Here is a 12,002-nt window from a genome sequence, read left to right on the forward strand (position 1 = left end):
GCAGGAGAGTAATACCGCTTTAATTAGGCTCTAGCTGGTATCTATGCAGCTCAAGCTGGCAGACCTGTCAGGGTGGTTACACCAAGAGCAGTGAGTGACAGCTAGCTCCCTTCACTGTAATAGCGCAGAGACTTAGAGAGGAGGACTTACCATTCACAAACCAGAGGTGAAACTAGATTAGCAATAATGCCTTTCAGTCACCCTTGCACACTGGCCTGAGGTTCACTTAACAGGCTCACAAGCTTACAGTCACAGTTTTCACCTGGATGGCCAGCAAAGAATGAGATCCTGTGATCATGTTACAGATAATCCAGCAGAGCTTATTGTGTCTGAGGAAATGAAAGAGCCTTAGCCATTATTGTGATTCTTTAATGTGCTGGGAATAGTACATTCCACCAAGCAGGCATTTATTTTACTGTGCAGCAAAAACCAATAATTGTTTATGTGAAAGCAATTAAGGTGTGCGCTTTAGTTTAATTTCCCCCTCCCCCGTGGCTCCAATCTTTTATCCTGATAGAGTTATGAGCCTCAATCAAGTGTGTGTTTTTTTTTTCTTAGAAAGAATTCATTTGTGCGTCATCGCTACGAGGCGGAGAATTAAGAGAATTACATCTGAGCCCTCAAGAATCCCTCCACTTTCAACTGCTTCTGATTAGGCCGGGGCTGAAGGCTCGCCGTCGCCATGGTGACAGGCAGCAAAGATTGGACTTGAGACAGTTTCCAAAGGAAAGCCTACAGTGGCCACTAAATTGGGTGAAAATAAATAGAACTGATGTCCTATTTACGAAGGCTGCTGGTGGAGTGCGAACGTTGCAGTGGAGGAGTCTCTTGGGGACAGATGTGGAGCTCGGGAGGTCCTCCCACAGGTTTCTAAATTAATAAAATGAGAACATATTCATCTATTGGGCCAGATGTGGACAGTAGCAGATCCTGGCAGGAGTAATATTATGAGTGGGGCTGCAACTAACGATTATTCTAATTGTTGATTAATATGACAATTATTTTCTCGATAAATCAATTAGTTGTTTGGTCTATAAAATATCTAAAAATGGTGAAAAATGTCGATCAGTGTTTCCCAAAGCCCAAGACGACGAACTCAACTGTCTTGTTTTGTCCACAACTCAAAGATATTCAGTTTACTGTCATAGAGGAGTAAGTAAACCAGAAAATATTCACATTTAAGAAGCTGCAATCAGAGAATTTTAACTTATTTTCCTTAAAAAAAAAAAACTCAAAAGATTAATCAATAATCAAAATAATTAGAGAAATAATTTTATAGTTGAGAACTAGGGCTGTTAATTGATTAAAGTATTTAATTGTGATTAAATTGTCCATAGTTAATCATCTATCTGTTCAAAATTATCCTTAAAAGGAAGATTTGTTAAGTATTTAATACTATTATCAACATGGGAGTAGGCACATATGCTTGCTTTATTTAAATGTATGTATATATTTATTATTGGAAATCAATTAACAACACAGAACAATGACAAATGTTGTCCAGAAACCCTCACAGGTACTGCATTTCGAATAATTTTTTTTTACTTTTATTTTTTTATTTAGCGAATGCAAAGTCCTTGAGCCATGCAGTTGCCTCCTGGTCTGCTGTATGGAGGGTGTCTAACCCTCCTTTTAGACTGTGGAGCGGGCAAGCTTCAATGATGTGTTCCATTGTTTGCACCTCTCCACAGGCACACAATGGGCTTGGGCTGCTGCCCCATTTGTGAAGGCTGGCCAAGCAGGGGCCATGTCCGGACCTGAATCTATTAAGAGTTGACCACTGTATCCTTGGCAGGTTGGTGCCAGGGACCTGTTGGGTGGGGGCTGACACCAGATGTTTGTTTGGGACATCCTTGGACTCCCATTCCTTTTCCCAAGCTGATTGGGTGGTGAAGTCGGCTGGTGGGGTATTCTTCCATATCGGTCGTCTAGATGGAAGACGGGCAGTGGGTGGGTTGAAGATGTCTGCATGGATTGGTAGATGGGGAGAGTCTTCGACCTTTTGAAGCATCCTTTGAGTAGATGCTACTCGCCGGATATGTGGGGGGGTTATATTGGATAGGACAGGGAGCCAGGGGAGTGGTGTTGAACGAATAGTCCCGCTTATGATTCGCATGGTTGTGTTGAGCTGGGTGTCCACATGGTGTGTATGGGTTGACCTGGACCAAACAGGGGCACAGTATTCTGCTGCAGAGTAAGCAAGGGCCAGTGCCGAGGTGCGCAATGTGGGGGCTGCTGCCCCCCATTTTGAGCCAGCGAGCTTACAGAGCAGGTTGTTTCTAGTCTTCACCTTAGCTGCCGTTCCTTTCAGGTGTTCCTTGAAGGATAGGGTCCTGTCAAGTGTCACTCCCAGGTAAGTTGGGTTGAGGGCGTGCTTCAGCTTAAGTCCGCTGAGTTGGATATTTAGCTCTGAAGCAGCTTTTGCGTTGTTGAGGTGGAATACACTGGAGACTGTTTTAGCGGGGCTTGGTTTTAGGCGCCAGGTTTTGCAGTACTGGTCCAGCTTTGCGAGGTCTTCCGTGAGCACCTGTTCCAGAGAGTCAAAGTCTGGTGCTTGGGTTGCCAGACAGATGTCATCAGCGTAGATGAATTTACGGGATTTAGTGGTGGGTAGATCATTTGTGTAAAGCTTAAACAGGGTTGGGGCGAGGACTGACCCTTGTGGGAGCCCGTTTGACTGTTTTCTCCATGCACTCTTATTCTGTCCAAGGTGAACTCTGAACCTCCGGTTAGTTAGCAGAGATTTAATTGTTGCTGTTGCCCAGGCAGGGAGTGCTTTTGTGAGTTTTAGCAGGAGGCCTTTGTGCCAAACAGTATCGTAGGCAGCTGTGAGGTCGAGGAATACTGTTCCTGTCTTCAGTTTGCACTCGAAACCATTTTCGATGAAGGTGGTTAGGGCCAGTACTTGTTCTCCTGTGCTGCGGCCCTTGCGGAAACCGGCCTGGTCTACGCAAAGAATCTCTTCTACTCCTGGAGATATGCGTTGTAATATAAGGCGTTCTAGGATTTTGAAAGGGACGCAGAGTAGAGAGATTGGGCAGTAGCTTGCTGGTAGTTTGTGGTCTTTACCAGGTTTTGGTATGGCAATTACTTTTGCTGACCGCCATTTCTTTGGGATTGAGTTTGACTGTATTATCCTGGTATAGAATTGGGTCAGCCAGGTTAGAGCTCGGGGGCCCAGATGTTTCATGAACTCTGGAGAGATGTTATCATATCCTGCTGCCTTTCCACATTTCAGGCCCTGCAGGACTTTCTCCAGTTCAGCGACCTCAAAAGGCTCAGGGTTGCTTTCCTCTCTGAGCTTTTTTCTGTGTGCCTTTAGCTCAGTTGTAATTGATCTTCCGGTGTTTTTGTCTTGGGCTGCTTTTGCAATAGTCAGTAGGTGGGACGCAACTTGATTGGGTGTGACAGGTGGTCGGCTTTGGGTAGGTGGTTTCTGTGCAGCTCCAAGGCGGCGGATGAGGCTCCAGCATTTTCTGCTTGAGCGGGTGAAATTCAGGTCTGCTACAGTCTCCTCCCATTTTTTCCGCCGAGCTGTAGATAGTGATTCAATGAGATGGTCTGCCATCTCGGGGTCCCCTGATGTTTTGTAGGCTTGTAGGAGGGCAGCACTTTCTCCGTCCAGGCATGGGACATAGAGGGGTCGGTAGCCTCGTGGAATTGCTGTGTGGGTAGCTTTGTAGATGGCGCTGCAAAAGCGATTGTATGCTTCATCTACAGTGATGGTTTGGAGTGGGATGGTGACGATACTCCGGTCCAGAGTTTCACTGAATTTCGTCGAGTTGGCTTTTCGGAAGTTCCAACGCATCTTCCTTGGGCTGTTTATGATTGGGAGTTGTAGGCCAATGTGTATAAGTGAGGGCCGGTGTTGGCTGTGTGGAAAGTCGTCAAGGATGAGGGTCTGTGCAGGATAGGGGGTTCCATTCAAAGAGCTGACCCAGCACAGGTCAGGTTTTTTTTACTCAAATCATAACATGGCAAGCTCAAGCTAGTTAGTTTGTCATGTATCTTACTAGTAAACTGATCAGCTGGCTGAGACAAAGTCCCCCCCCTTCCCCCAACCCTAACGTTACCTGCAGCAGTGAGTGACATCAGCAGAGGACAGGAGGACAGAGGATAGGAGGAAGGACAGTTACTGACTGATGGAGGACGGAGGACAGAAGGAAGGACTGTTACTGAATGATGGAGGACAGAGGACAGGAGAAAGGACTGTTACTGAATGATGGAGGATAGAGGACAGGAGAAAGGACGGGTACCATAAAAAATTTAACTATTGCGCAAACAACAGCATTGTTTTGCATTTTGTGTATTTTTAATAAAAAGCTACTTTTTCAGTCATATATTTTCATCATTCAAGTTTTGTTAAAATGATTGTTATAATATCGTATCGTATCGAGATCGTGAACCCAATATCGTGTATCAATTTGTATTGTGAGCTGAGCTGAGTGAATCGTCACACCCGTAGTAACAGGCCCTTCTCCCTTTTTCAGTATCACGTTTTTTTTTTGCCCATAAAAAAAAAATAAAAAAATCACTAAATCAAGCTGGTTCTACTGCCCAGCCAGTCACAATCATCCCAATCAGAATGCACTCACTGCCTTGATAAAAGCCCAAATATAAGGTTTGCCTGCTAGGATTGTTTTGCACTCAAACCAAAAGGCAGGAGGCGAGTGTTCATGAAGTGTTTGGAACAATAAAACTGTCTCTGTGTGGCGCATTCGAAGCTTCGACATATGATGTTCAGAGTCGCCAACAAACGTTGGGTTGCACAAGCGTTCACAAGCAGAAGAGAAAACCAGGGAGACAAACAAACATGGATGTCATCAAAAGGACAATATAACGCGCTGGCTTATTCCAGTAAAAGCACTGTCAATACTTGGAAGCCAAACTGAGCGTACAAAGCACAATAACAAGGTTTAGCTACAGAGTCAGAACAGCCTGCAGCTGACTGTTCAACCCAAATGCGGTCAAAGGGATAAAGTATGATGCAAAAACGTTGTATGCAGAAGTAAAGAGCAGGAAACAATGAAATGACCATTCTGCAGCCAAGTGCTTAGCAGCACCGGAGGGAGTTAGACACAAAACACAATATCCATATAGAACACTTCCAACTACCGCTCTCACTTCACAGCCACTTTAAAACAACTAATATTCAGCAACAATGACGCAAAAGACAGACGAGCGTGTTTGAACTGTTCAAAAAGCAAAAGGCATAAAAGAGAAGTTATGTAACGCTAATTTATTCAAAATTTCACAAAAACAGGAGCATAAATAACTTTTTAGATTTTCACAGATATTTTGTACATCAATTCATTCTTTTCAGTCTCGAGCTCTGTTGGAATATGTCATTGAAAAAATAATGAATACTTCAACAGAGAGGTAAAAAGGTCAGACAGAAGAAGATTTTCAGAGTATTTGATTGAAGTCATTTGGATGTTGTAACTGAAGTGGCAAACAAATGATCTTATCAGCCCCTTTCACATAGAGATTCTGCAATACTGCCACAAAAAACATCCCCCATTTACACAGGCTTTGCTTTTTCTTTTTCACACTGAACGAAACAACTGCAGCATAATGCCAGTGCCACCCCAGTGTGTGATTTTAGATAACACACCAGTATTGCGGGAACAAAAAGGGCAACTAGTGTGTGTGTGTGTGTGTGTTGTCCCGCTGTGCCAGCTGTCCCTTTCACACAGACAAAGAGAGCTCCAGAGATGACGTATTTTTGTAGGCCAACCAGGAAGTTAGCATCGCCCTGGGTTCCCTCGACAAAAAGCCAATGGGGTTTTTCCATCGGGTTTTGGATTATTGCAGAAAATAAGATCTGGGCTAACAAACATTTAGGATAATCGCACATTTATTTCATAAATGAACACCACTTTTATGATTTTTGAAGTGTAAAAAGCTAACATTGCGCTATAAACGAACTAAACCACGGTCGCATGAGAGCGAATATACGCAACGAGGCTGTAAAGGCGGACGGGTCGGCGTGATGACGTTTAGTAGTCTCATTCAGCCTCTTGTTAGCAACCGCCTTTCTATGAGACACATAAAGGCTTCAAAATTCACGAGTGGGGTATTTATTGGTGTATTTTATACCGTGGAACAAAACGTTAAAATCTCTTAATTTCTTAAGACCTTATTTCAGACATCTAACTAAAAACCCATTAAAAAAAAAAACAATGACCATTTAGACGAGGGAACCGGAAGTGCTAAAATGCTAACTAATTTTCGTGTTTTAGGACTCATTCTTGTAGCACTCTATTGGCTCGGCTCTGTGACTACTTCCGCTGCCGACTCAGAGGCCGATCCATAAATTAGTAAACTGCACTTATTGTCTAAGCATAATGTAGTTATCTTTGGTCAGGGTGCCAACTGGAGTGTCAGTTGACCGGAGCCCAATCGCTAAACTGACAATCATTAGCATTTAGTTCCACTCTCTTCAGTGTGTAAATGCTGAAACGAATGACTTGAAAAGAAAGATTCATGAAGTTATTATGCAAACAATAGCATGCATTGGGACTAAATGGCACTGCCACTCCAGGGAACTACTATAGAGAGTTGAGCTGGAAGCCAACCTAGGGCCATTCTTTCTTTATTCTAAAAATGTCACCAAAATAAAGGTCAAGCCATTTAAGGCACAGGGCTGTGGAACGTTGAAGGGGGGGATTGTCAAATGTGTAAGAAATCTCATTGCTTCTGTGGTTCCATTTAGTTTGATGAATGGTCTTCACATCAGTGCTGAACCAAGCTAATGACCACACTTCAAATGCCCTATCTACCCACTCTGCTTCAATGATGAGTTAAGCACACCACAGAGCCTCACACGGAAAATAATTATTCTTTTTTCCCCTTTCGAAGGCAAGGACCGTGGAGAACACAGAGAGAAACAGAGAGGGAGGAAGAGAAAGGATCAATGAGCCAAGTTGGAAACATTAACTTACTTCTTGTTTATCTGTTCGTCTTGTTTAGTTCTTAATGTATATTCATGAGCAAAACTTTAATGGAAATTTAGACTAGCAGACTTTTGAGTTTTCAGAAATGCTGCGCTGCTCAAACTACAAGACATTCTATGTCCCAGACTGTTGACATGAGGGTGCACAATTTACACAACTGATCGCAGGCGAGATGTACTGATAATTCCAGTTGGAGAGATCCGCAACTGATGCAAATGATTGTGATATTATGATAACAAAAACACTGATCATCAGCTGCCTCCCTCCCTTTTTAATCTTTTCCACTCCTCTTTTTCATAGACTAATTTTTGTCTTTTTTAGGGGGGAGCAGGGGGTCTTTATGGGGAGATAGCAGGTCAATAGTAGATGTCACATAGAAGTGGTGTACATCATCTGAAAGCTGGGGACCTGAAGATTAATTTGAGATGCAGCTCAGCACTGTGTGTCAAGTTGTTCTAGTCATAAATCTGAATTTGATAAAATTATCAAAAATCCCTCCAATTTGCCACATAAAAGACACTAAGACCTTGAGGTGTGATTCGGTTTTAAAAACTTTTTAAATTTTGGAGATCGGTAAGCACCCACAGCATACAGCCAGCTGTCCTTCTTGCATTTGTCAGTTTAAACTGTGTTGTTTTTAGCCTCGATTATGACTTAAATGTCTTCGTATTTGTGTAATATCATCATACGATCCACGCACCGAGCTCTGATTGGTCAGTAGGCAGTGCTTTCATACGAGTTGGTCTCTTATCTCGAATTTAACCTGCTTCGGAGCAGGTTTGGTGTTCAGCATAAGTAACCATGGCGATTTACCCCAGTAAGAAGTGAACCACCGTTGTAGGATGGAAAACCCTGAAGGGTTTACCATGAAGTTAAATCGCTAACCCCAAATCCTGCTTCTTAGTACAGGCCGCTGTTCTGGAAACTGCTCAGAAACCCCCTTATTGTCAATCTACTTAAGAAAGCCATCCATCCTCTGAATGTCTCTAGGTCTCTAGTTTGTGGTTGTAAAGTTTCACGAGGCTGTGATTATCCTAGAGGTCACCACAGGTCATTTCATACAGTGAGGTAAAATGTTCAATAAATGGTTTCACTAAAATGAAATAGCTACTATGGGGACAAACATCATCACATATCATTATCATAAAGTGGGCATGTCTGTAAAGGGGAGACTCGTGGGTACCCATAGAACCCATTTAAATTCACATATCCTGAGGTCAGAGGTCAAGGGACCCCTGTGAAAATCACCATCCCAGTTTTTCCCTCGCCAAAATTTAGCCCAACTTTGGAACGTTATTTAGCCTCCTTCCCAACATGCTACCAATGGATTCCTTAGGGTTCATGTCATATCAGTGTTATGTCTAGTTCTAAAGCTGAGCCTGCTACAGCCCCTGAAACAAAGTTAAGTCGGCCGAGGGCGCCGGCACCCTCAAGGAGTGGAAGAGGTTAATTGGATACTATTCCAATGAGAGAATGACTCCCATTTCTCCCATCTCGTCTCCAACATGCTCCCAACTACTAGCACATCTTTATTGGCCACAATAAAATGAAAACATGTTTGAAAACTGTTCCAATGTCTCGGAACAACTTGCAACAAGGTCAAGGCTCTTCCTGGAACCGCATAGGCACCATCATGATGGACACAGGGCGAATTATCATCTATGTCAACATGCTTTTAGTACTGTGGAAATGATCATTGAGCAAGAGACAGAAAAAGAGAGAGCTCTTTGGAAATACTGCACTTAATTATGATTATATGACTGAAGCTTGCTTTTATATATAGCTGTCTTGCATTTAATTTGTATTTCATTTAATTATAAAGATGAGAGAGAGAGTAGAAAGAGAGACGGAGAGATGGAGAGAGAGCACGGCTTGCAATAGATACGACAGTCTCTGAAGTAACACACGACCATATCTTGCTCCTGACATGCTCGAGAGAGAGTGGAACACTTCAATATTTTCTACTTAATCCAGATTCATATTTGCATTGCCACCATCACGCAAGTATGTGAAAACTGCATCTATTTAACTAAGGCCAAAAAATGTCATACTGGCCATGTGGCTTACTGAATGATTTCAACACAGGGATCAAAGAAACCAAACATTTGTCATCTTGCCTCAGTCTGTACAGCAGATGTGTACATCATAATTGAGGCTATAGTACATGACTGAATAGCTCTACCTCCCGACATGTGAGAGGACACCCACTGCATAATGCCCCGCTGCCTTCTGTGTGACACCTGGAGAGTCTCTCCTCTCGTTCACTAAAAATTAGGATCAGTCTAACAGCTACCAGACAGCAGCCACCTGGTGTGTCTGAATTCCTGAGTACATCTCCTGCCATGTAGAGTCAGAGTGAATCTAGGATAGTCCATATTTGACATCCATATGTCTGACAGTGGCTGAGCAGTGGAACAAACTCTCTTATTTATTATTCCAGTGATAAAACATGAAAGGGAAAGTGCTATATATTTGGATCATAAAACATGGAAAGAAAAGATCCAATTAAAATGTATACAAGGAACTATAAAAACAACAATAACAGCAATATTTAGGTACCAAAATTTAATGCCACACCTTGATTACAGCCACTGTGCCTACATTATGAGGTGAGGATATATTAACAGAACCTACACAGGAGCATTCATTATCAGTAGAGACTAACCTAAAGCTACCAGTAAGCACTGGCAGGCCTGGAGAGAATGTGACCTGAATTAAAGACTAACTCCCTCCATGTGACCACACTGCGATTGAGATGTCAGGAGGGGCTGGTGTATTGTTTGTGGGAACACTGTTAAAGATTTAAAGATTACAGTGTTTATGCTCCACTGAACTGGATGCCTGCAGCATACAGATGCGGCTAACAAGCCCCCAGGAAGCTGGAGATGAAAGGTGTTTCATAATCATTCAGTCTACCGGGGAGTCCATCGCTGAGGGTTTAGGAAAATCTTTACTGTTAATGGAGCCGTGCTGTGTTTCCTCCCTTCTCCTGATTTAATTAAGAATGGCACAAATTTATCATCCGCCTGTAAACATCTTTCTGTCAGTTTAGGGACGACTTTGTTTTCCCACCTTCTGATTATCAGCTGGGTTTTCATAGTAAATCAGTAAACTCATTAAATTCCTTTGATTTGTGGCTACTTGCAAAGAGTGAAAGAATCTAAGATAAAAAAACCCCCACAATTTTCAGAATGAGTTGTTTTGTATACATGTTTTAAACATGCTTTTGGAATATGAAATTAAACATTAATTGTCTGACTTTACTGTATTGAGTCCATGGAACCAAGATCACCAATACATTATTCCTGGCAGTTAATTTAACCTCATGTAAACTATATTTCACAGTGTTAATTGCTGCTACATTCTCATGTTTATTTCATAGTCAGGTCGCCAATTAAAATCTGCAGCAAGTACAATGTTTTTAATTACTTCAATGCTCATTTCTAAATATAGAGGAGACAATATATTCTACTCATTTGACAATAAATGAAGCAAGCACACATAACAGCAAACTGCAGAATACCTTAACGGTTGTTTCACTATTTATACTGAGTGATTGATGTATTCAGTGTGAATGAAAAAAACATTTCTTAAAGCTGCTGGAGGCTGGTTGGAGCAAATATGATAAAAAAAAAAAAAGATTTTATAAAACGGTTACTATATCATGACAGTAGTGCATGAGACAGATCATCTGTGAAAAAATCATGTGTCTCTGTGTCCTCCGGTGCTCCTAACAGCATCTGCAAGATTTCACAGACCGGAGGAAAACAACCAATCGGAGCCGAGCTGGAGCCTTGCCGTCTCTGAGCAGCTGTCAATCACTCGCAAACTCCGATCAAACGGTCAAACTAGGCAGCGCTGATCAAATATGAATCAATATTCTGTTACTGTAATACCTATTTCTCACATAAAATGTTTCCAGAAACATCTTGTAGTGTACTGTTTAGCTGTAAGATGAGAAAGTTTGTGACCCTGTTTTATTAGATTAGTTGAGGAAATACCAAGCACCGCCCACCAGCTGGAGCAAACTTTCTCATTTTACAGCTAAACAGTAAACTACAAGATGTTTCTGAAAAACAATTACGCAAGGAATAGCATTACAGTAACAGAATATTAATTCATATTTGATCAGCGCTGCCTAGTTTGACTGTTTGGTCAGAGTTCGCAAGTGATTGACAGCTGCCTCCGTTGAATGAACAGCCAATAGGAACGCTCTCTCTCTCTCTGAAATGACCTGTGATTGGCCAAAGTCTCCTGTCACGGGCTGGATTTTCTAAAGCCTGAAAAAAGAGCCATGAGGAGGTGCAGAAGTCTAGTTTTCTCTCAGAACACTTGAATTACAATATGCTGAAAGGTTATTATGGAATTTTTGCACAATGATGCCAAAAATATTCTGCCTACTGCCACTTTAACTCACTTGACATAATGTGTGGTAGGCTGTGCCAGGGCATAAGAAAAAAGACACATCAATGTTTATGATAATGAAAAAATATCACGCTGCATATGTAAAGTCACAGGAGCACTGGGGTGATGCCGTAAAGTTTGGGAATTGAATTTAATAGTGTTCAAATGCTGAGCTGTAGCTCTGTCAACAGTCTCAGGAACACTCGACCAGCTTCAGAGGAAAGTCAAGGTCGTAATAAACCATATTTTCCCCTGGCTGTATTTCACTCCAAACAACAGGGTGAGTCTGGGTTAATTGGAGCACAACGGGGACACGAGAAGACAGCAGTTGGTGCAGATCCCCCTACGAGAGTGAAAGCATTGGATAGACAGCCAAATTACATCTTTTCAAATGTGCCTGATTTCACTGGGCACAATGTAGGTGGATTTTTTGAGACAAGACAAAGAGACAATCAGCCACATGGTCTTTCCTTTTGTTGAGGTGACATCCAATCTTTGCTCAATCAGTTGGTGACTACAACCACCGATGTCCAACAGCAATGTGTGGATTTAATGAAGACCAGCCCTTATGTTCTGAAGCCTAAGATTGAGAGGCCGGGTGAAGACAACTACATTTTGTGTGTGTGTTTGTGAGTGAATAGG

The 12,002-nt window shown here is 42.3% G+C and overlaps 1 protein-coding gene across 7 annotated transcripts in view; it reads right to left on the reverse strand.

The window, feature by feature from the left end:
* nbeab (neurobeachin b) overlaps positions 1 to 12,002 on the reverse strand; it is a 287,636-nt gene that overhangs the window by 220,047 nt on the left and 55,587 nt on the right. The gene's annotated exons all lie outside the window — the stretch shown is intronic.

Source organism: Sebastes umbrosus, chromosome 7 (genome assembly GCF_015220745.1).
Source record: "Sebastes umbrosus isolate fSebUmb1 chromosome 7, fSebUmb1.pri, whole genome shotgun sequence".
NCBI lineage: Eukaryota > Metazoa > Chordata > Actinopteri > Perciformes > Sebastidae > Sebastes > Sebastes umbrosus.